The sequence below is a fragment of the Cynocephalus volans genome, chromosome 15 (assembly GCF_027409185.1).
Source record: "Cynocephalus volans isolate mCynVol1 chromosome 15, mCynVol1.pri, whole genome shotgun sequence".
Classification (NCBI taxonomy): Eukaryota; Metazoa; Chordata; class Mammalia; order Dermoptera; family Cynocephalidae; genus Cynocephalus; species Cynocephalus volans.
The window spans coordinates 50,243,183-50,265,828 of NC_084474.1; positions in this window are offsets into that span (position 1 = coordinate 50,243,183).

Consider the following 22,646-nt stretch of genomic DNA (forward strand, 5'->3'; position numbering starts at 1 on the left):
CATGGTCTGTTTGTACTTTCCTGCCCAAGGACATTTCTTCATCTACAAACATCCCCTTCAATTTTTTCCCTAGAGACACTGAGTTTGTTTACTGAGGAAAGCAATTTAGAAACTGCTCATCTTGATTTGCAGCTAATGAAACCAAATACACTGCCAATTTTAAATTACCCATAGATAATCATCTCACAATAACGTTCAAAGTCTCTGGCCAGATACCAACTTAGGCCATGCTTTAAACATGTGTGTCACCAACCATCCTCTCCCATGCTGTGGGTAGAAGGTAATGACTGGAGGCTTTGAATAGACTCTCAGATCCTCCATTACTCATCAAGTTTCCCTTTGCTTTAACGACAAACAAAACAAGTGAGAAAAAAGACTTTAATTCAGTCTGGCCCAAGACTCAGAATAATGTGTGTTGGTATCAGGTGCTAATCCTCCTCTATAAATGTCATCCATGGAGATTCTCTATTGTTAGTTAGCTCAGCTACATGTATTTGGGGATCTGAGTGTGAGAGAAAGAAGATAACTTTTCAAACAATAATTCTGGCTTCCAAAACATGGCAATTGCTGAAGGAAGAGGAGGCAGGCTGGTGCTGGGCTGTTTCATGGTTAGCGAGGCACAACACCAGAGTGAACTCAAGTGAAAGGTCTGCATTCTGCAGCACTAAACTCAACGATATAGAAATGTGGAGAATCCTTCATCTTTCTGCTGTGACAGGAGGAGCTTCAGGATGCATCTGGGTCTGTTCTCTGAGACCCAAGTGTTATTCATTGCTGAGAAAGGAAAACGAATCCAGAAGATTGGAGAGGAATGACATTGCATGTATTTATCAAGGGCCATTCAAGGAACCCAGCTGGGGCAGCATTGGTAAAGACAAACTTTACTCATAGTGACACCTGTTAAATTGCTAGTTATTGACAGGAACTCACAAGGCATGCCAAAGACATAAGAATTGGACTTTCTTTTTATTATTACCAGCCTTTTTTGACTCCAAGTGGAGCAGCATTGTGGCAAGTGCTGGAGGCCAGAAAAGAAGACTCAGAAACACTAAATGTCAGAGAAGAGAGAGAAACTGCAGCTAAGGACAGAGGGAGGTTTCAGGGGGCCAAATAGATAACCAGGCAGTGAATTCCTTAGGCAAACAAGTGAAGGGCTGAATCATTTAATGCTGAAATTGAGGTTGGAGTTATTGAAAGGAGACTAGGAGGCAAGGCAGAAAATCATTAGCAGAAATTAATCATCTACAGCTTTCAACACTAAAAATTATAGTGACCTACACAAACCGAAAAGGCCATGGAAGCAGCCAGAGGACTGCTCTGGGGCTGGAGCGTTCTTAAAGGTGGTTGCTGCGGGGCAGGTAGAGGGGAGCAGCACCTGGGGTGGGGGTGGTCTACAAAACTCTGGAGGAAACAACAATATCACAGATCTTTGTGTAGTTGAGAGAGGGAAGACTCCTGCAGACAAATGGGAGGAGGGTCAGCACTGATGGGGGCCCAGCACCCACTTGTGATGAAAGTAAGTGCCAATGAGCTCAGCTCCGGCTAGCAGAGCTGTTTGTTTTGGTTCCACTACAGGACCCCGTGGGTACAGAAAAGGCACACCCTGTGCAGTCTGGGGAACAGGCTGACCGTGCCAGAAGGCACCATAACCCCAGCAGCTGCACAAGATATGACAACACTGTCTCCACCGGGTTGGAGTGCAAGGCTGCCTTGCTCCCTTCAGTGTAGACAGCTTCAGGTTTTCAGGTAGACTGTAGCTTCCCCCTTGTGTGCCAATCAAGGCAGTACCCCTGCCACAAGGATTGGTCCCTTAAACTCTCTTTCTCTTCCAGGTGCTGGGAAGGGGTGGGGTGGGAGGTGCATGGGGTCCTGGCTATCTTCAGGACATGGTGATAATTGGCATCAGGAAGGGCTCAAAGTGGAGTGAGTGAGGCGCTCAGGATGCAGAATGAAATGAGGCCCACTCTCAAGGTTGCGTGAATGCATGGTGGGCACCTCCTTAGGCATCTCACTCACCTCACCCTAATGCCAGCCCTGTGTGGGGTCAAGTATTCTTGCTCTGCATTTGGTAGCACCCAAGGCAGTTTGGAGCTCATGTTTCTGTCTGGTGTCTAGAGACCTTTTGGCCAAATCTGCAATGCATCAGGTCAGGAGCGGGGCGTTTTGTTGTCTGCATCTTCCAGACTCCTGGGAAGCAGTGGATACCATGAAGGAGGGGCTGTTAGAGACCCACTGCTATGGGTGCTTGCCGCCTGCATAGCTGTTCCTTCTCTGTGCCGGGAAAGGTGAGAAATAGAGCTCTAGCCAGTGTGAGCTAAAGAGAATCCCAAAAGGACACTGATCAACTTTTAAAAATAACTTATCTACATTTTCTGATTAGAAAAATAAAAAAATGTTTATTTTTCATAGGGTTAAAAAATAAAAATCACTTGTAATTCCAACTCTCAAAGTTATTGACTATTTCTGTGCTGGTCTATTCATTTAGATTTTCATCTTTACTCATATGGCCTTGGGGATGACAATAACAAGAGTGAGGATGACGGCCATAATGACAAACATGTATTGAGCACCTATTTCTCCATGTCACATCCAAATGCTTTGCCTACATTGTCCAACATGATCTACTTCATTCCTTGTAACAGGCCCACGAGGCCAGCAGTATTATCCCTGTTTTGCAGATGAAGACTTGGATCTTAGAGATGTGAAGTTACTTGTCAAGGTGACACAACCAGTAAGGGTCAGTGTTGGGATTTAAACCCAGGTCTACCTGACCCCATAGCTTGACAGCAGGGAGTTGGGTTATGAAGGGTTCCCTCTTCTTCCTGTCTTTGCTCCCCACTCCTATTCCTTCCCCATACTCTCACAAAGGAAGTAGAGTGAAAGCAAAACAGCAGATCCTGTTTTTTTGCCCTCCCAGGAGGAATGAAATACAAATCCTCCATACAAGGGGTGGAATGTTGGTCCCTGCCATCCATCCTACTCCAACTTCTACACGGTATTTATTGAGTTTTCTCATAGCATACAATTCACAGCTTTGAACGAAAACCTTGTTTCCTTTTTGTATTTGTACTTTGATTTTCTAGTTGTTTCAAATCTTTCTGATGCTACATGAAGTTCAGAGCAGTGGAGAAGGCAGGGGTACACTGGAGAGGATGGTGTCCCCCTCAGATCCAACACTTGTCCATTTAAGATGAAAACTAAATATGAGATGAAAAATACACTGAATGAGATTGATAGCTGATTAGATAATACAGACAAACAGATTAGTGAACTTGAAGCCACTACAATAGAAAATACCCAAAATGAAACACACAGAGGAAAAAAAAAAAAAGAATTAAAAAAACAAAAGAATATTGCACCAGTAACCTGTGGGACAACTTCAGGTGGCCTAATATGTATGTAATTGCAGTTCCTGAAGGGGAACAGAAAGAATATTTAAGAAATAAAAGCTGAAAAATTTCCAAATTTGTTGAAAACTGTAAACCCAAGGATCAGAGAAGCTCAACAAAACCCAAGCACAAGAAATATGAAGAAAACTACTCCAAATGACGTTATCAAATTGCTGAAAATCAATGACAAAAAGGAAATCTTAAAAGCAGCCATAGAAAAAGACATATTTTGTACAAAGATAAGAATGATAGCAGATTTATTGTCAGAAATAATGCAAATGAGCAGACAGTGGGCAACATTTTCAAAGTACTGAAAGAAACGAAGCTTGTCAACCTGGAATTGTATACCAAAGGAATTTATCTTTTAAACAACAATGGTGAAATAAAGATGTTCTCAGATGTACAAAAGCTGAGAGAATTTGTCACTATCAGTGATCTGTGCAAAGCACTGTACTAGGGACATAAATAGACTTAAGTCCATTTCCAACTTCAAGAACCCTATTGTCTAAATGGGGGAGGTGAGATAGATGCGACCAAAACCCTCATGCTCCAAGGGGTTGCAGATGAAAGCCAGCAGTACAGCCATGTGGGCTGACCACCATGTTTCTACTAACCTTCTTTAGGATTAACCAAGGCAAGAATGAAAAACTGGGCAGTTTGGTATCTGGGAGAGGAAGGTTATTCTCACCACTTGAGAAATTTGGACAAATTGGCCTCCTCTTTTCTCGGCTTTTTCCATCCCCTCTGCAAGGTTTTGAGGCCAAGATATATACCCAGGGAGGAAGGATTTTGACCTGCTTGGGTGAGATTTGAGAACACCACTTGGGTCAAATCTATACAGAGCTGAGATTGTTGTTCCTGCTCAATGTTTTAAAAAATTGAATTAGTTCCCAATGGCCTAACACTGGAGGATTTTACATAAAACTCTGAATTTCTGGCATCTCTTGAAAAATCAGATTTAGTAACACTGAGCCTGCAATCTTTTTCCTGGCAACGGGCTGGACTGTGTGGTGGCTGCCCTCTTTAGAGCAGCACACAGATTCCAATTTGCTGCAATGCAATCGATTCAATTATATCATCCTGGCATCCATGGGCATTTGAGCACCCCAAGGCATATGGTGTGGCCCTCTTGAGATATACCCTGGCTAGGGTTGCCAGATTTAGCAAATAAAGGTATAGGAGACCCAGTTACGTTCAGATGTCAGATAAGCAATGAATAATTTTTTAAGTGTAAGTATGTGCCACCTGTTATTTGTGACATGTTTACACTAAAAAATTATTCATTGCTTATCTGAAATTCAGATTTAGTCTGGTGTCATGTAATTTATCTGGCAACCTTATCCCTTGGAGCCAGAATAGTGTGAAGGATCAGACTGACCCCTGGGAGAAGGCCTGTTTGTTTCTTCTCCTCTTCCATTGGAATCTCTCTTTTCTACTGTGGCACTGAACTGAGATCTTCTGGGGAGGAAGCCTAGACTGACATGGTTCCTGATTTTGGAAGGAATTTGCTTTCTCCCTTTGTCTTTAGTTTCTTCTCCTCTATCACTGGCTGGTGTGGCTTGAATCAGCTTTTCCTTGAGTTGCAATGATAAGACCAGAGATTCGAAAATGAGCTTGGGGAAAAATGGCTGAGGGCCTGCTTTGGTTCAGTGCTGTTGAGACCAACCTAGCATAGGAAAAAAGACTGCTCCTAGCTTTGTTCACTAAGTTCTTCCCTCGGTTTTGAACTCGAATCTTCAGCCAAGAGTAAGGCATTATTTAGCCTTACTTTGTTTTTCTTCATCCAGAGACTTAAATCTCCCTTGGGAGATTTGAGTGGAGAGTTAAGAAAAATTACTCAAATACTTGGAAATAAAGCAAAAGGATTACTGCATGACCTCCCAATGTCACCTAAGGTCAAGTTACTGAAAGTGTGGTTTGCCAACTAACAGCGTCACCTGGGAACTTGTTAAAATGCAAATTCTCAGGCCCTGCCCAAGATTTACTGAATCAGAATTTCTGGGGCAGGGCCCAGAAATATCTATTTCCAAACAGTTTGAGAAGCATTGATCTGGAGAAGCTTGCCTAAGGGTCCTCTCACTCTCTAGGGTAATGCAACATAGTTTGTACATTGATTTGGGCTCATATCTTTTATAATACTGATAAGATGGTGATTTTAATTTTCTGTGCCTTTTCTAATTGGTTTATTTGTTTTTTTTACTGCATAATTGCTAGAGTTCCTTGTATATTATGGATATTAATCCCTTGTTGGATTCATAATTAGCAAAAATTTTCTCCCACTCTGTAGGTTTTCGTTTCACTCTGCTGATTGTTTCCTCTGCTGTGCAGAAGCTTTTTAGTTTGATATAGTCCCATTTGCTTACTTTTTCTTTTGCTGCTTGTGCTTTCAGGCTCATGTTCATAAAGCCTGTGCCCAGACCTAGTTGCTGAAGTGTTTCACCTATACTTTCCCTTAGTAATTTTACAGTTTCAGGCCTTATACTTAACTCTTTAATACATTTTGAGTTGATTTTAGTATACAGTGAGAGATGCATATCTAGTTTCATTCTTCTGCATGTGGATATCCAATTTTCCCAGCACCACTTATTGAAGAGGCAGTCTTTTCCCCAATGTAGATGTTTGTTGCCTTTGTCCAATATCAGATGGCTTTAAGCCTGAGGGGTGATTTCTGGGTTCTCAATTCTACTCCACTGGTCTGAATGTCTATTTTTATACCAGTACCATGCTGTTTTGGTTACAATAGCTTTGTAGTATAATTTGAAGTCATGTGGTGTTATGCCTCCAGCTTTATTTTTTTTTTCCTCAGGGGTTGCTTTGGCTATTCAGGGTCTTTTGTTGTTCCACATAAAAGGTAATATTGTTTTTTCCATTTCTGTGAAGAATGTCATTGGTATTTTGATGAGGATTGCATTGAATCTGTAGATCACTTTGGGTAGTATAGACATTTTCACAATGTTAATTCTTCCAGTCCAAGAGCATGGAATATCTTTCCATCTTTTTGTGTCTTCTTTAATTTCTTTCAGGAGTGGTTTGTAGTTCTCATTGTAGAGGTCTTTCATCTCCTTGGTTAAATTTATCCCTAGGTATCTTATTTTTTGTGTGACAATTGTAAATGGGCTTACTTTATTTCTCTTTCTGTTAATTCGTTATTTGAGTATATAAATGCTCCTGATTTGGGGGCATTTATTTTGTATCCAAAGGAGCTGAATAGACATTTTTCAAAGGAAGACATACAAATGGCCAACAGGTACATGAAAAAATGCTCGACATCACTAGTCATCAGGGAAATGCAAATTAAAACTACATTGTGATACCACGTCACCCTAGTTAGACTGGCTATAATCAAAAAGATAGTGAATAACAAATGCTGGTGAGGATGTGGAGAGAAGGGAACACTCCTTCACTCTTGGTGGGACTGTAAATTAGCACAACTACTATGGAAAACAGTATGGAGGTTTCTCAAACAACTACAGATAGGTCTTCCACACGATCCAGCAATCCCACTTCTGGGTATATACCCAGCGGAATGGAAATCATCAAGTCAGAGGGATACCTGCACTCCCATGTTCATCACAGCTCTGTTAACAATAGCCAACACATGGAACCAACCTAAATGTCCATCGATGGATGATTGGATAAGGAAACTATCGTATATATACACCATGGAATACTACTCTGCCATAAAAAAGAATGAAATTCTCCCATTTGCAACAACATGAATGAGCCTGGAGAGACTTATTTTGAGTGAAACAAGCAAAGCACAGAGGGATAAATACCGCATGTGCTCACTCATATGTGGGAGCTAAGAGAGAAAGAAGGAAGCAAAGAAAGACCACAGTAGTGCGTTGGACTTGCAGAGGGAGAGACCATTCCTTGGGCTACAAAGTGCAGTCAGGGGGAAAGGGGAAAGAAGTGGGAGGTTGGGGCTAATTGAGCGGGGGACATGGGGTACAAATACAATTTGTGGTAATAGGTATACTGCCAGTATGAATCTGTCCTCACATCAGGGGCACGAGGGGTGATAATCAACTTTGTATCTCATGAATATTCATAACCAATAAAAAAAAATAATAATGATAATTTTCTGTGTAGTAGAGAAGACAACTCCAAATATTACAGTTTTACTGCTCTCCAGTAACTGGGCATTAACCAGTTTTGTTTCTAAATTTGAAATCTTCAGCATTCTTTTCTTCCTGCACTGACTATAGAAGTCCTGTTTTATCATATTCTCTTTTTTTATTTTTTTTAACTTTTATTTTGTCGATATACATTGTGGTTATCATATTCTCTTTTGAACCAGCTTTATCATCCTGCTGGTTCCCTCATTAATGAGTTGAATAAAACTTTGACATGTGCTTACTTATCTATCTATATGAAAATTAGGTTTTTAATATTTTGAAAATTGTACTTTGACAGAAGGATAACAGAGAGAAGACAGGATTCATCTCTTCTTCAGTCTCCTGGCTAAATACTGTCATAACACTCTCTGCTTCAATCAGGGTCTACTTGATTACAAATAACAGAAGCCAACTCAAATGAACTCAAGTGAAAAGTGGTGTATTGGAATCCTATAGAAAGTCTCAGAGGACTCATTTTCTGGAATTATAGCTAGGGAGTAGAAAACTTAGAGAAAAAAAAAAAGAAAGCAAAAAACCGAAAACAAACAAAAAAAGGGAGTAGAAAACTGCTAGGTGGTCTCTCTTTTATTCTTTCTCTCCAAATGTTCTGTGGCTCCTGATTTTCTCTATATATGAGCATTACCCTCTGGGTTCTCTTTGTAGACTGGATTTGTTTCCTTATTGGCATGAATGTGAATAAAAATAGATCCAAATGACCTTCCGGCTTCAGAAGAGAGAATCTTATTTGCCTCTGATGAACCAATAAATCAGCTGGCTTTGGGTCATATGCCCACCTAGGTGGGGATAGGAGAGGATCACATGATTAGCTGTCCAGAAACTGTGGATTAGAACAGATGTCCTATTTTTCTTTTCTTTCTTTCTATTTTTCTTCTTATTGTAACATAGTTGATTGTACATTTCTGTGGGGTACAGAGTTGAATGTCATTACCTGTGTGCAATATGTGATGCTCAAATCAGGATAATTAGTACATTCAGCATTATACAATGTAATCAGTTTTTGTGGCCCTTTAACAATTACTCCCTTACCTGCCTTTACTTCCCCTTTCCCACTGAACAGACATTCTAAAAGTACCAGTGGGCAGGGGAGGCAAGTTTACCTCTGATACTTTGCCCTTCAATAGCACTGTATTTGAGATTAAGGAAAGAAAGATGATGAAAGAGTTGTTCCTCCCAGGGTTTCTTCCCTTGGACATGAGAGTGGTCTTGGGATCAATTTGGCTCAACCTATCCCTGAGGCCTTACAAATAGGAAAGCCTCTTGCTGAAAAGAGCAGAGCGAAAGCTGAAGAGAGACTGATTTTCAATTACAGTTCTTTAAAATTGAACCTAATATAAATTTCATTTTAGGGGCTAGACAATTAATTGATCTCTGAGAAAATAATGTCATAATAGCTTGCATTTTCCGCCCAAACATTTGTTATTCTAATACATGTATATATTCTAATAACATGTGTAACAAATAAATCCCTAGATTTCATTGGCTTAACACAATAGGAGTTTATTTTCCACTCAACAGTGGTATGTAAAGTGGTATTTCTGGTCAGTGGATGATGATTCTTTTGCTTGCTTAATTCTTTTAAAATGTTAAATTTATAGATATTGGATGATTTTGATACTATTGTTATCTTTTTAAATATACTTATTTTCTGATTGTTTCTGTTATTTGAAAATAGAATTTATTTGTCTATACTGACCCAGATATGTTTATCTAGCATTCTTGCTAAATCTTCTTACTTACTTTAATAATTTATAGGTACATTATTTTGTATTTTCTAAATATACAATCATATTGTCAAAAAATTTTTATTTCTTCTTTTCCAGTCCTTGTATCTTTTACTTCTTTTTCTTGTTTTACCATACTGGCTAGGTGCTAAGACCCAGCTCTTCATCTGCAATATAGGGATAATACTGCTGGCTTCATGGGCCTATTATGAGAAATAAGATCATGCTGGACAATGCACATAAATACGGTATACTCCTATTGTTTCATAGAAAGGATGTCAGCGGTAGTCTTACTAATTCCCATTCTCATGGGGGAGAAGCTTTCAACATTTTACCATTAAGTATTGTATTAGTTGGTGTCAGGACACAGAAATCATACCAGTTATTTTAAGAAAAAGAATTTAAAGAATTATTAATCACATTTTGGAGAGAGAAAAAGCAAAGAGGAGATGGATCCCAGAGATTGTAACCACAGAAAGCAGCTACTACCCTGGTGTTGAGAAAACAAAGCGAAGAGATTGATATTCATAAAACTCAAAAACTTAGATGAGGGTCTCCATGGATTCAGGTATAGACCCCTGGGGAAGGTCACACTACCTGACTGGTGCTGGTGCATGGGGACCTCGCAGAGGGGCCCTTGGAACTGGGATTCAAACCTCTAAGGAGGGGCAACACCAGGGCTGGTCTTGGTATCTTTGAAGGGGCATTTATGAGAGATTCTGAAGTAGAAAAAACTGTAAACTGGAATCAATAACCACTGCCAGGATGAAGAAATATGGAGCCAGTAGGCAAAGCAGAAGTGTGACTTGCAGAGTCTCAGCCCCCAGTCCCAAAGTGAAGTAGAGAAGGATGTTGTTGAAACCCATTTGTTTGTTTATTTATTGTTTAGTGTTTCCATGGTATATCTTTTTCTGTGCTTTTACTCTTAACTTTGTTCCTCCATTTAAAGTGATCAGGATGTAATTGGTTATTTATAATACAGCCTAACAAGCTTTGTTTTTTAGCACTGCACTCTCCCGAGTGAGCCACAGAAGCTTTGTTTTTTAAATAAAACATTTCATATGTTAACAATGAGGTAAATATTGATATATGTGTATTATTTGTCCTATCCTTTAATTTATTTTCTACTTGTCTCATATTCTTTGTTCCCCCCTTTCTCTCCTTTAAAGCCAAACAAAGCATCAGTATCGTTGTTTTTTTGCAGTCAATTTTTATTGAGATTTATCCATAGTTATTCTTCCCATTGATCTTCATTCTTCCCTACATTTCCATGTTCCCTCTAGGATCGTTTTCCTCTGCCTCAAGAGTGCTTTTTACTATTTCCTTTCGTGTAGTCTGGTGACAATCTCTGTCTCTCTCTGCCTGAAAATGTTTTTATCTTGCTTTGATTTCTGAGGGACATTTTCACTGGATGTTGGCAGGTTTGTTTTTTTTCCCCATCCTCTTAAGGATGTCATTGCTTCCATTATTTCTACTGACGAGTTGGCCACCACTGTTACTTTGTTTTTGAAAATAATGCATCCGGGTATGGGGACAATGTGTCCTTTTCACCTTGCTAGGTTAGAAGTCTAGGATGCTCACTTGGCCTTTGCTGATGAGATTGTCGGTAGAGCCCGTTTCTTTTTTCCTTTGGTGTTTAGCTGGGGTAAGGCTGTTGTCTAAAAGTATTCTTTCGGGTTGACCCTTTACTGATCATTTGGCAATAGAAAGTCGGCTTTCCTCAGGACTTTTTTTGTCTGTATTTCTGGGCTACAGGAAGCCATCTACAAAAGATTCTAGCTAGTTTTAGGATATCCTGTTTGTTTTCTATTTTCACAGTTTTTCTATGATGTGATTAGGTATGTCTTTCACTATATTCATCCTACCTGGAATTTGTAAAGCTTTTAAATTTGTGGTTTCTTGTCTTCAATTTGTTTTAGGGAGTTCTCAGCTGTTACCTTTTCAAATATTGCTTTTGCCCTGTTCTATTTTCTCCCCTTGGGAGGCTAATTACATATGTTAGGCCTTTTACAACATCTCACATTTCTTATCCTGGTCCAATATTTTCTATCTTTTTTCCTTGTTGTACTCCAGTTATATATTTTCTACTAATCTATCATTTATTTTTACTAATCCTCTATTTTACTGTCTCTAGTTTGCTGTTAAATCATTTCTGAGTTCTTATTTTTAGTTACCTTTGTTTTAGAATTATCATTTCATACTTTTTTGTGTGTATTCCAGTTGTCTGGTGAAATTCTACATTTTGTCAACTATTTTCTTGAAGACATTGAAGATAGTTATTTAAGGTCTATATCTGATAACTCTAATACCTGTAGCATTTCTGGGTCTGTTTCTATTGTCTAACTTTCCCACTGGCTTTTAGTCATACAGTCCTTTCTCCTGGCTTATCTGTTAGTTTTATTGTTTTACATGCCAGAATACATGTATGAGAAATTATAAAGACTCTGGTTGACGTTTTTTTTTTTTCCCCCAGAGAGAATTAAGTTTTCTTCTAGCAGTCACAGAAGATATAGATGACCTTGATTCAGCCAGAAATTATGATTGTTCCAAGCTGGATTTCAGTCTTTTTCAGGGATAATATATTTCCAGTTTTTTGTTTTCTCCTAGACAGTAGCCCTTCAGGAGTCTCATCAGAAAGTCTTCTGTGCTCACCAGGACCCCTTCTCCTGGCAGGTGCTAACCTCTACTTTTGTTCCCCAGCACCATGAGAATCCTAAAAGTTCCGTTTAGCCTTTTACCTCTTAGCTGCTGCCTTGTATATGGTGCAAGTTGAGAATCAGCAAACTGCTCACTGAGAAAAGTCACATGGACAGAATGTTGGGCTCACTTATCTGTAGTTTCCTTTTCTGCAGGGTCTTAAGACTTCAGGTACTGACTTATTTGTGACCTGAAATTTGAATTTTTGTTTCCATAGCCCCATGAAACTGCCAAAAGTTCTGAGCAGTTAATTTCTGGTTGGCCTCTTGACCTTACTTTGTTTATAGATTGTCCGTGGAGAAGGTCAGGCTCACAGAACTGCCCTTTTCTCCTCCCTGGGGTCTTGGCCTAGCAACTTTTGGCTGCCTTGACTGATTACTGATATCTTTAAGCAGCTGTTTCTAATACATTATTCAGCATTTACAATTGTTCTTAGCAGGAGATGTAGTCTGGTAAAGGATACTCCGTCATAGTTGGAAGTGGAAGTCCTCTCTAATCCATTTTTAAAAGATCAAATTTTTAATTTATATTATTGAAGGTTCAAATCAATGGTGAAAGACAAATTTTTGTTGTATGCCTCTAGGCATGCCACCTTCAAATGTAATAAAACAATATGTGCAACAGAGTTCTCTTTGTTTTGTTAGGGATATAATGACTGCACAGAATTTTATGCTACTTAGACAATAGCAGAGATGACTTTTCATCAGGAGACTGTTTCATAAATTGCTTTGGGGAACACAAATGCTCTGTGCAGTTTTAACAGGTGTTCTGTAGGAAAAGATTTTTTTGGTTAAATTACTTTGGGAAATGATAGTTAAATAGAATTCTTTATTTCACAATGTCTCTGAGCCCTGGGTATATTATATACCTTGTAGGTCTCCAAGAGGGTGTTATATTATGCAGAATTTTCTAAATTTATTTGATCAAAGAACCCAGTGAGGAGTGAGTCATGGAGAAACTATTTTACATACTATAGTTGGTTTAAGAGGAAAGAAGTCCAAGTTGAAAGTTAGATGATCTCTGGCCATGGCTCTGACTTTTATTAGCTGTGTGATACGTTAGGTGACATTGCATCTCTGATCAGTAGTTTACTCATCTGTAAAATTAAGAAGCTGCTCTTGAGAGGCTTTTCTCTTCTAAGATATTAGAAGGAGATTGCCGGCATCACACAATATTCTCCCCGCCACCCCTTCTCATTAGTGCCTTCTCTTTCACACTTAAATGAAGAAGCCCTGAAGTAGTGGTTGGATTATTGAAACATGTATACTATCTTTGAATTTGAGTCAAATCACTAAACTAAAGAGATAATGGAAAAAAAAATCTCTGACCTCCTAAAATATACAATACAGTAACTGTAAATGCACAGGGTGACATGGTTTTACTTATTGAGAACCTCAACATGGGTTATGATGTTTTGTGTAGAGTTGCTGGTTCTGTTGAATTTAATCTTTGTTTTTTTATGGCCTCATAGAAAGCAGAGAACAGGAGAATATCAAGGGTGTGTATAAGGTGGGGAATTAATAATAAATCCTCTCTTTATAAAGCTGGGACCCTGAAGAGCTAATGGTCTCTTCCTTCCTTTCATCCCTATTTTCACAGGAAATTAATTTTCTCAAAACTTGGTGCTAATCAGAGGAAAAAGTCCTCTCAGAATTTTTAGCCATAATCTGGGCCTCATGTAATTTAAAACCTGAATTTATATGGAATTGGCAGCTCAAAAAACATTGAACCAAGAATTTAACCTGCAGTTAGATTTATAATGACAGGCCTCCAGGAGTGTGGCAGAAGTCAATGTGAATCATCTATGGAGGTACCCACCTTCAACCCAGGCCTCAAACAACTTCCAGAGATAAATTTTCAAGCAAACTGAGCAGCTCCTAGGAAAAAATTTGCAAGGATACAAGGCACCAGAAGAACAAATAGACTTCAGAAACAGACCTACAACTACTCCAGATATTAACTATGGTTAATATGTTTAGAAAAGTAAGAAACAAGCTTGAAAATATAAGCAATGGAAAGATTCTACAAATAATAGGCAAACAAATTTGAAACAATAAAACAGAACTTCTTAAAATAATATTATAATTAAAATTAACATATGAATTGTATATGCTTAACAATATACTAGATATAGCTGAACAGAATTAGTAAACTGAAAGATAAGACAGAAGAAATTATCCAGAATGAAGAAACAGACAAAGAGAAGGAAAAGATCAAAGAGAGGTTAAGAGGTATGGTGAATAGAATTAAAAGGACTAGAAAAAATCCAAATATATCAGTAATTATATGAGAATGAACTAAAACACTCCAGTTAAAAGATAAATATGATCACACCGAACAGGAAACAAAATCTAGCTTATTGTATTTACTAGTTAGGAAAAAGGATACACCAAGCAAATGCTAATTAAAAGAAAACTGGTTTTGCTTTATTAATATCAAAATAAACCATAGGAGGGAAAGTATTTGTAGTAAAAGAATATCTCTTCATTTTAAGATGGTTGAATTCAATGGAAAGATACAATAATTCAAAGTTTATATGAATCTTAATAACATAGCCTCAAAATAGATAAAGTAAAAATTTACAAAACTTCAAGGGAAAATATGCAAATCCACCAGCATGGTGGGAGATTTTAACATATCTCCTTCAGTAATAAGACAAGCAACTAAAAAAAATCACTAAGGATAGATAAGATTTGCATAACACAATGAACAAGTTTTCACTTAATCATAGATAGATGATTTCCATAAATTAAATATTGTACCAATCAGTTACAAGAAACCCATTCTTTAGAGGCACACAAGGAATATTAATGAAAATTGAGCACTTTATCAGTCCAAAGTGCAAGGCTCAAAAAGTTTAAAAGATTTCCCTAATCATAGCTTAATTAAGGTAGAAATACAAAAGAAAAATTTGACTAAAAAGTTTTATTTATTTCGATTAAAAAGCATGCTTCAAAACATTCCAAAGCCAAAGGAGAAATAACAAGAATTCAGCATATTTAGAATGGGATAGTATTTTTAAAACATTATTTATCAAAAATTTTGTTTCCGCTAAAACTATATTTAGAAAGAAATTTATAGGGCCAGCCCCGTGGCTCACTCGGGAGAATGCAGCGCTGGTAACGCGGAGGCCGCGGGTTCGGATCCTATATAGGGATGGCTGGTGCACTCACTGGCTGAGCATGGTATGGACCGCATCGTGCCGAGGGGTGTGATCCCCTTACCGGTCAAAAAAAAGAAAGAAATTTATAGTCTAAAGAACAGTCAGATAAGAATTATGGTAGAAAATTAATGAATTAAATATTTTTTTTAAGTAGTTAGAAAAAGACCAGCAAAATAAACCCAAAGAAAGTAGAAGGAAGAAAATGAAGATAAAATCAGAAAATGAACTCATAATAAAGATTGACAAAGCCAAAAGTTTTTGTAAAGGCTAATGAAACTGACACACTGCAAAAATTAATGAGAGATGAGGCACAAATGAACAGTATTAGAGATGTAAAAGACATGACTATCGATGCTGCAGTTATTTTTTAAAAATAAGGTATTTTGAAAAATTAGTGCCAATAAATTCAAAATTTTAGATGAAATTGACAAGTCCTAGAAAAATATAATGCAACAAAACTGATTCAAGAAGAACTAGAAGATACTAGTGCTATAATCAATAAAGATATTCAGGGCAGGCCCTGTGGCTCACTTGGGAGAGTGCAGCACTGGTGGCGCCGAGGCCGCGGGTTCGGGTCCTATATAGGGATGGCCGGTGCGCTCACTGGCTGAGCGTGGTGCCGACGACACCGTGCCAAGGGTTGCGATCCCTTACAGGTTAAAAAAAAAAAAGATATTCAATTAGTAATATGAAATAGTCCCACAAAAAGTAATCCAGGTCAAGATAGTTTTACTGCTAATTTGCTATTAAACATTCAAGGAACAAATAATCTCAATTTTATAAAAATTCTTCCAGAATATATGAGTCTAGCATAATCTTAATACCAAACTTGACAAAGACAGTACAAGAAATGCAAATTACAGTCCAATGTCACTTATGAACACAGATGCAAACATTCTACACAAAATATTAGCAAACAATTCAGCAATGCATGAAAATAATAATGTCTCATGAGTAAGATGTATTTATCACAAAATGCAAGGTTAGTTTAACGTTAGAAATCCAATTAATGTGATTCACTACAATAATAAATTAAGGGGGAAAACTATACAATTATCTCAATAGTTAACAGAAAAACATACTGCCAAAATTCAACATGTGTTCATGATATAAACTCTTAGCAACTACATATAGGAAGAAACTTTATTAACCTCAAAAAATCTACCAAAAGTACCCTAACAGCAAAAACATCATAAGAAATGGAGAACTATTGAAAATATTCCTCTTAATATCAGGAATACGATTAGAGTGCTTACCATCTCCACTTCGATTTCATGTTGTAGTAGCAATTCTAACTAATTCAGTAAAGGGAAGAAATAAGATTGGAAAGGCAGGATCCTAAGAGTCATTATTAACAGAATAAAAAATTGTTCACATAGAAAATCCAAAGGAATCTACAGATAAATTATTAGGATTAATAAGAAAGTTTAGCAAAGTGGCTGGATAATCAACCAACAAAAACAAGAAAAGAACTACAGCAAACAATTGAGTTCATATGTAACAGCAATACCTTTAAAACAATGAAATAAAGACATGGCCATTGTCAGGGTGAACCTAAGCCTCATTATGGTGGGCGTGAATGTCCTCTTGTGCCCTTGTGTCCTCTTCCTATGTAGAAGTTATTAGTGTGTTATTACTACTCATCGAATATCACTAGGAAAAAAGCCAGGAGCCCAAAGCCTGTTCAGTCCAATCATCTCAGTGTATTTATTCACACAACTGTCAGCCTTAGTGTAATCACAGCCAGCACAGGCAGTAAGTGGCATTTCAGAAGTGCTACTGTCAGATCCTGCCTTTTCCCAGCTTCTGTGGCTTGCTTCCTCCCATAGCTGAAATGACTTGACTCCCACAATAGTGTCTAGGAAAAGGATTTCAAATAGGTCTGCCACACTTCCTGCTTCCCTACCCAAGGTAGACATCATTAGTGGATCACCATCCTCATTTCTGCTAAGCACAGATAGATGCAGCCTTAGAATTCTCAACTTGGTGCCCCACGCAGCTATAGCCAATTGCCTAAGATTGGCATGCAGGAGGGAACATATTTGGCTTCCTTGCTCTTGGATGAACCCAATGTACGAAGACTATAAGAGCCAGCCTAGGTCTCTAGCTCCCACATGAAGTCACCCATGTGGCTTAGTCTGTCCTTGACTTTGTGCTCCTATTGTTATAACTGGGCACTGCTTGTTCCATCCATCCATCCATCCACCTGTGCAGCCACCCACCACCCATCCAGCCACCTACCACCCGCACCCATCCAGCATCCATTTACCCAATTAACAAATATTTACTGAGTGACTCCTACAGATCAGATACTATTCTAAGCCCAAAAGATGCAGTATTTACATTCTAACAGAACTTATATTCTAATGTTGGAGGCAGATTATAAACAAACAAAACAGGTAGTAATAAACGCTAAGAAGAAAAAGCAGAACACATGTAAAAACTGATTAATTTCATGGTTTGAATATTTGCATTTTACTGTACTTCAATTATATCTCAATAAAATTGGGAGGGGGGAGGAAAAAAGAAGAAAAATAATGGTGGGTGGTGAGAGAGGGGTGTTATTTCAAATAAAATGGCCAAGGAACTCCTCTCCTAAGTAGCAGCAATCTAGGAGCATAGTCTGGATGAAGTGAAGAGGTGGAACAAGAAGATATCTGAGAAAGAGCATTTCAGGTTGTTCAAGAATTATAGGAAATCATTTGATTAATATTCCTCTCAGTTTTCATATGAGCTTTAGAGAGGTTATGTAACTTGTCTAAGTTATTGTATTAGCTGAGGTAATACGAACTACAGGAACAGATAACCTCCCAAATCTCATCATTTTAACACAACAGAAATGTATTTCTTGTTCACCTGAAATCCAGAGCAGGTGTTCCTGTCTGAAAAGGGCCTTCTTCCAAGTAGTGACTTAGATGCCAAGCCTCATCTATTTTAGCGTTTTACCTCTCAACACCAAGCTCAACCCAACAGTGCAGGAGCATGGAGTATTGGATGTGGGAAATTTTAATGTACCAGTCCTGATTGCTTTCACTCATGATGCATTGGCTAAAATGCCATCATATTTAGTGAGTGACCACATCTAACTGCAAGGGACAAGTGCTCAGGAACAAGAGAAATCAGGTGTGGAATTGGGCAGAGGTTTCCTCCACAATTAGACATCCTGGCTGACTCAGGATTTGAGCCCACATCTGTCTGTGTCCGGAGTCAGCTCTATCGCTGCATCTTCTGTCTCTTTGCTGGGAGCTTCTTCTGCTCTCATCTGAGGGTCTGTCTCCTGTACCTGCAGCTTAGCCTGGCTGTCTGCTCACACCCACGCTTAGCCCCACTGCCTGCCTGCTTCTGAGTATTGTTTGTACCCGGACCCCCTTTGCCTGTGTCCTGGTCGTGCATCCATGTGCTCCCTCCCCTGTTGTCTGGGCCCAGTCCTCCGCATGCCGGGGGTCTGCCTTCCACAGTGAGCCTGCACCAGGGCTTGTTGCTCTGCCCCAGCATCTGCTCCACCCCAATGGGCAGGCTTCTCCTAATTGTTTGGCTTTGTAGCAACTAAGGGTCTACTTATTCTCAGTGCTAAATGCAGGCACTGTATTTGTGCGTGGTTTCAGGATGCAGAACCAATTTGACCATTGTGGCTAAAGGAAAGGTAGCTCGGGTATATTTTTGTGGACTAACGGTGAACAACCTCAACTTTGAAATAAATTGAAAGTCATCAGAACCCCTGTATGTGAAGACTCAATCCTGGAGTTATTAGTGAATGGAGTCCCAGAATACAACAATTTCCATATATAGAATCACAAAGGGCCTGGGGTGTAGAAGGGATGGTTTAGGGCACCCCATGCCAAGTCCAGAAAACAGCTCAAAGTACATGTCCCGCTGATGGCACATCTCTTCTCTACATATGAAAGAGAAAACACATTAACACATAACACATTTATTTAGGACTTAAAAGTTTCAATGCATTTTCCACTAAATTCACATTTTGTGTCATTTTGTAGTATAATTTTATTCTCATAGCATAACACATAGCAATTTCTTAATGTACATTTGCTAACTGAAGAATGACTAATGGATGCGTGAATGAATGAAAAGGTAGGGTAGAAACCAAAGTTCCTCAATTCTTAACATGTGTGAATAGATAGAATATATAAGCAACAAATACAAAAGACTGAGGAATTGTGAAGACCATTTATTATCACAACTTAATAAACTTTATAAGAGGGTTAATCTGATGCATATACTGATGTGCATATGAGAATATATAATTAATATGGCATAAATGTTAAACAATTGATATACGTGACACTTCTGGAGGAGGATCAGTGGGAGACCCGTCCCCCTCCCTGAGGTTCTCCCTGCCTTATGGGGCTTGGGGAGCTCGAGTCTTCACATGCAAACTTTAGTGTCTGGGAAGATTTCTTATCTCACCCAAAGTCTTTTAGAGATGCCCCAGAAAGGAATAGGACCCAAGAAAGGAAAACAGGAGAGAAGAAAAAAAAAAAATGAAGATAAGGAAAGGAAAGAAAAGGAGAGGAAAAGAAAGAAAGAAAAAAACATAAGAAAAAACAAGAGAAAAGAGAAGCCTTGACGCTCAACTCTGGTTCACATGAGGACGCACACTCTCTCACACACTCTATCTCACACTCTCTCTCTCTCTCATACACACACACTCTCACACACCCACACACTGTCACACACATTCTCTCACACACACTCTCTCACACACCCACACACTGTCACACACATTCTCTCACACACACACACTGTCACTCATGCTCACTCTCTCACACACACTCTCTCACACACATGCACTGTCACTCATGCTCACTCTCTCACACACTCACACACCCACACACTGTCACACATACATTCTCCCTCACACTCTCTCACACACATGCACTGTCACTCATGCTCACTCTCTCACACACACATTCTCACACACCCACACACTGTCACACACATTCTCACACACACTCTCTCACACACCCACACACTGTCACACATACATTCTCCCTCACACACACATTCTCTCACTCATTTTCTCACACTCATTCTCTCACACATACAGTCCTGTTTCTGAGGCACTAGACTAACTCCTGTCCTCATTTTCCCTCCCAGGAATTTTCCTTTTCCCTAGCTGACTAGTTGATACTGGAATGACCTGGCTTAGTTTTATGGCGGTGTGAGGACTCCAGAAGAAGAGGCCAAGGTGACAAAAACAAAACTGTCATTTGTGGTAATGCTCAGGTGATCTTGCATGTTTTTGTCTCATCAAGGTGTTCATTTTGAATGACCATATATGAGTCCCCTGCATAGCTGTAGCATAATTATTTAGCCAATCTCCTATTGCTAGACATTTAAATTCTTTTCACATTTTAACTATCATTATCAATGACACAATAAACAGCCTCTACAAGTAAAAACAAACAAAAAAGGTGCTGTGTCATAGGTAATCACTCAACGGGAGGCTGCAGGGGTATTAGCAGGGCCTCTTATCCCCAAATGACTGATGAGCAAATAAGGCCCAAGAGGGGATGGACTCACCCCCCCCCCACACACACACTATACAGGAATCTAGTTTTAAGCATTCTTCGAGTCTGTCCTCACCTCCTTATCATGGTTCTTCCTGTCTTACACTGGGCTCTAGTCACCTCTTCCTTGGACTACAGCCATGGCTTGATCTGATGGACCAAGCATGCATTAGCCTGCCAATTATGAGCTATGAGTATTTCCTTCCCCTCTCTGTGCCCCAGTTCCCACAGCTTTTAAATATATCTAGAAGGGTTGTGGAGGAAATTAAAGAAGACATCCAGTGTGAACCCTCCTAGCCCTCATGAGGGTTCAGAGCTAGACCATTTCACTCTCCTTTTCTATCTAGTTTACCCTCCACACTGATGGCACAGCAGTCTTTCTAAAATGCAAACCCAATCAAGGGTTTCTTTTCCTTTCAGTACTCCCCCTACCGCCCCCATTGAATAAAAACCAAACTCCTTATCATGGTTTATAGGTCCTTTAAGACATGACTTTCCCCATTTTTCTAGCCTAATCTGACATGCTGTCAAATGCCACTTTGCTTGCAAGCATGCAAAATTACACAAAACTCTCCCTGAATGCATGATTTCCTATTAACCCAAGACTCTTCATGCACTTAATTTCCTTCTGTAATTTCCTTCCCTCTATTGTGTATTTGGTGAACATCTAGTCATTCTAAAAGACTCAATTCAAATAGGTCCCACTCTGCAGAGCCTCTCAGACCCTCACGTTTTCAGTCTCTCTCCTTAGTGGGCCTATCTCAGGGTTCATACATGCCTCCAGTATAGCAACCACCACCCTGCACTGTATGGTTAGTTTCCTTGTCTCTCTCTCAGACTGGGAGCTCTCTAAGAGAGACTGCCTGATCATACTCTTTCGGATATCCCCAGCACACAGTTGGTACTAACTGATGTTTGTTGAATGATAAGTTTGAGTTGCTTAGGATCACACAGCTGATTAATACATAGTGAAGAAAGCATTGTTTCCTTTCTATTATGGGATGAATTGTGCCACTCAAAAAATATATGTTGAAGTCCTAACCCCAGTATCTCAGAATGTAACCTTATTTAGAAATAGCGTTGTTACAGATGTAATTAGCTAAAATGAGGTCACACTTGGTTAGAGTGGGCCTCCAATCCAATATGATTGGTGTCTTTATAAGAAGAGAAAGAGAGACACAGGCACAGACACAAAGGGCCTTATAATGACAGAGGCAGAGACTGGAATGATGTATTCACAAGAGAGGGAATGCCAAGGATTATTGGAAACCACCAGAAGCTGGAAGAGGCAAGGAAAGATTCTTCCCTAAAGGCTTTGGAGAGGACATGGCCCTGCCAATACCTTGATTTCAGACTTCTAGCCTCTGTAAAGGTGAAACAATATATTGCTGTCTTCAGCCGCCTAGTTTGTGGTACTTTGTAATGGCAGCTCTACAAAACTAGTACACTTTCCATCAGTCCATATGATCAATCCTTGTCCTTCACATTTAAAGATGACGTGCAATTTCCCCCATCTTTGCAAAAGAGTGATACAAAGGCCAGTACACAGGGGCAGAATGACCACAAAACTCATGATGCTAAAGCTTCAGGGCCCTTCACTTACTGAGCCCATTCCAAGGGTATAGGAAGGTCAACAGCTTTGTGTTCACATGATTATAAGGTTTTGAAAACTTTCAAAGTAGTATTTTAACCACACTCAATTAAAAGCATTGTCTTTTTCCTCTTTGACTTTCCCTTGGGTCAGGTGAGTTTATCACAGCCATAAATTTTGGGGATCCTGCTAAGAGGACATAAAGTTGGAGAGACATTTAGTTTGGTTTAGGGGGATATATTTACATGCTTTGCAGTCACTTGCATGTGTAGTTCAGTTACTGCTAGCTCTCCTGGTATAGGTGACTTTCTGAAATCCTCCTTGCACTCACTCAGCAAAGTGACATGAAGGTGCAGTACACACACCATACACACATACATACACCACAGTATGTGTGCATCCTTCAGTGCCTAGCCCT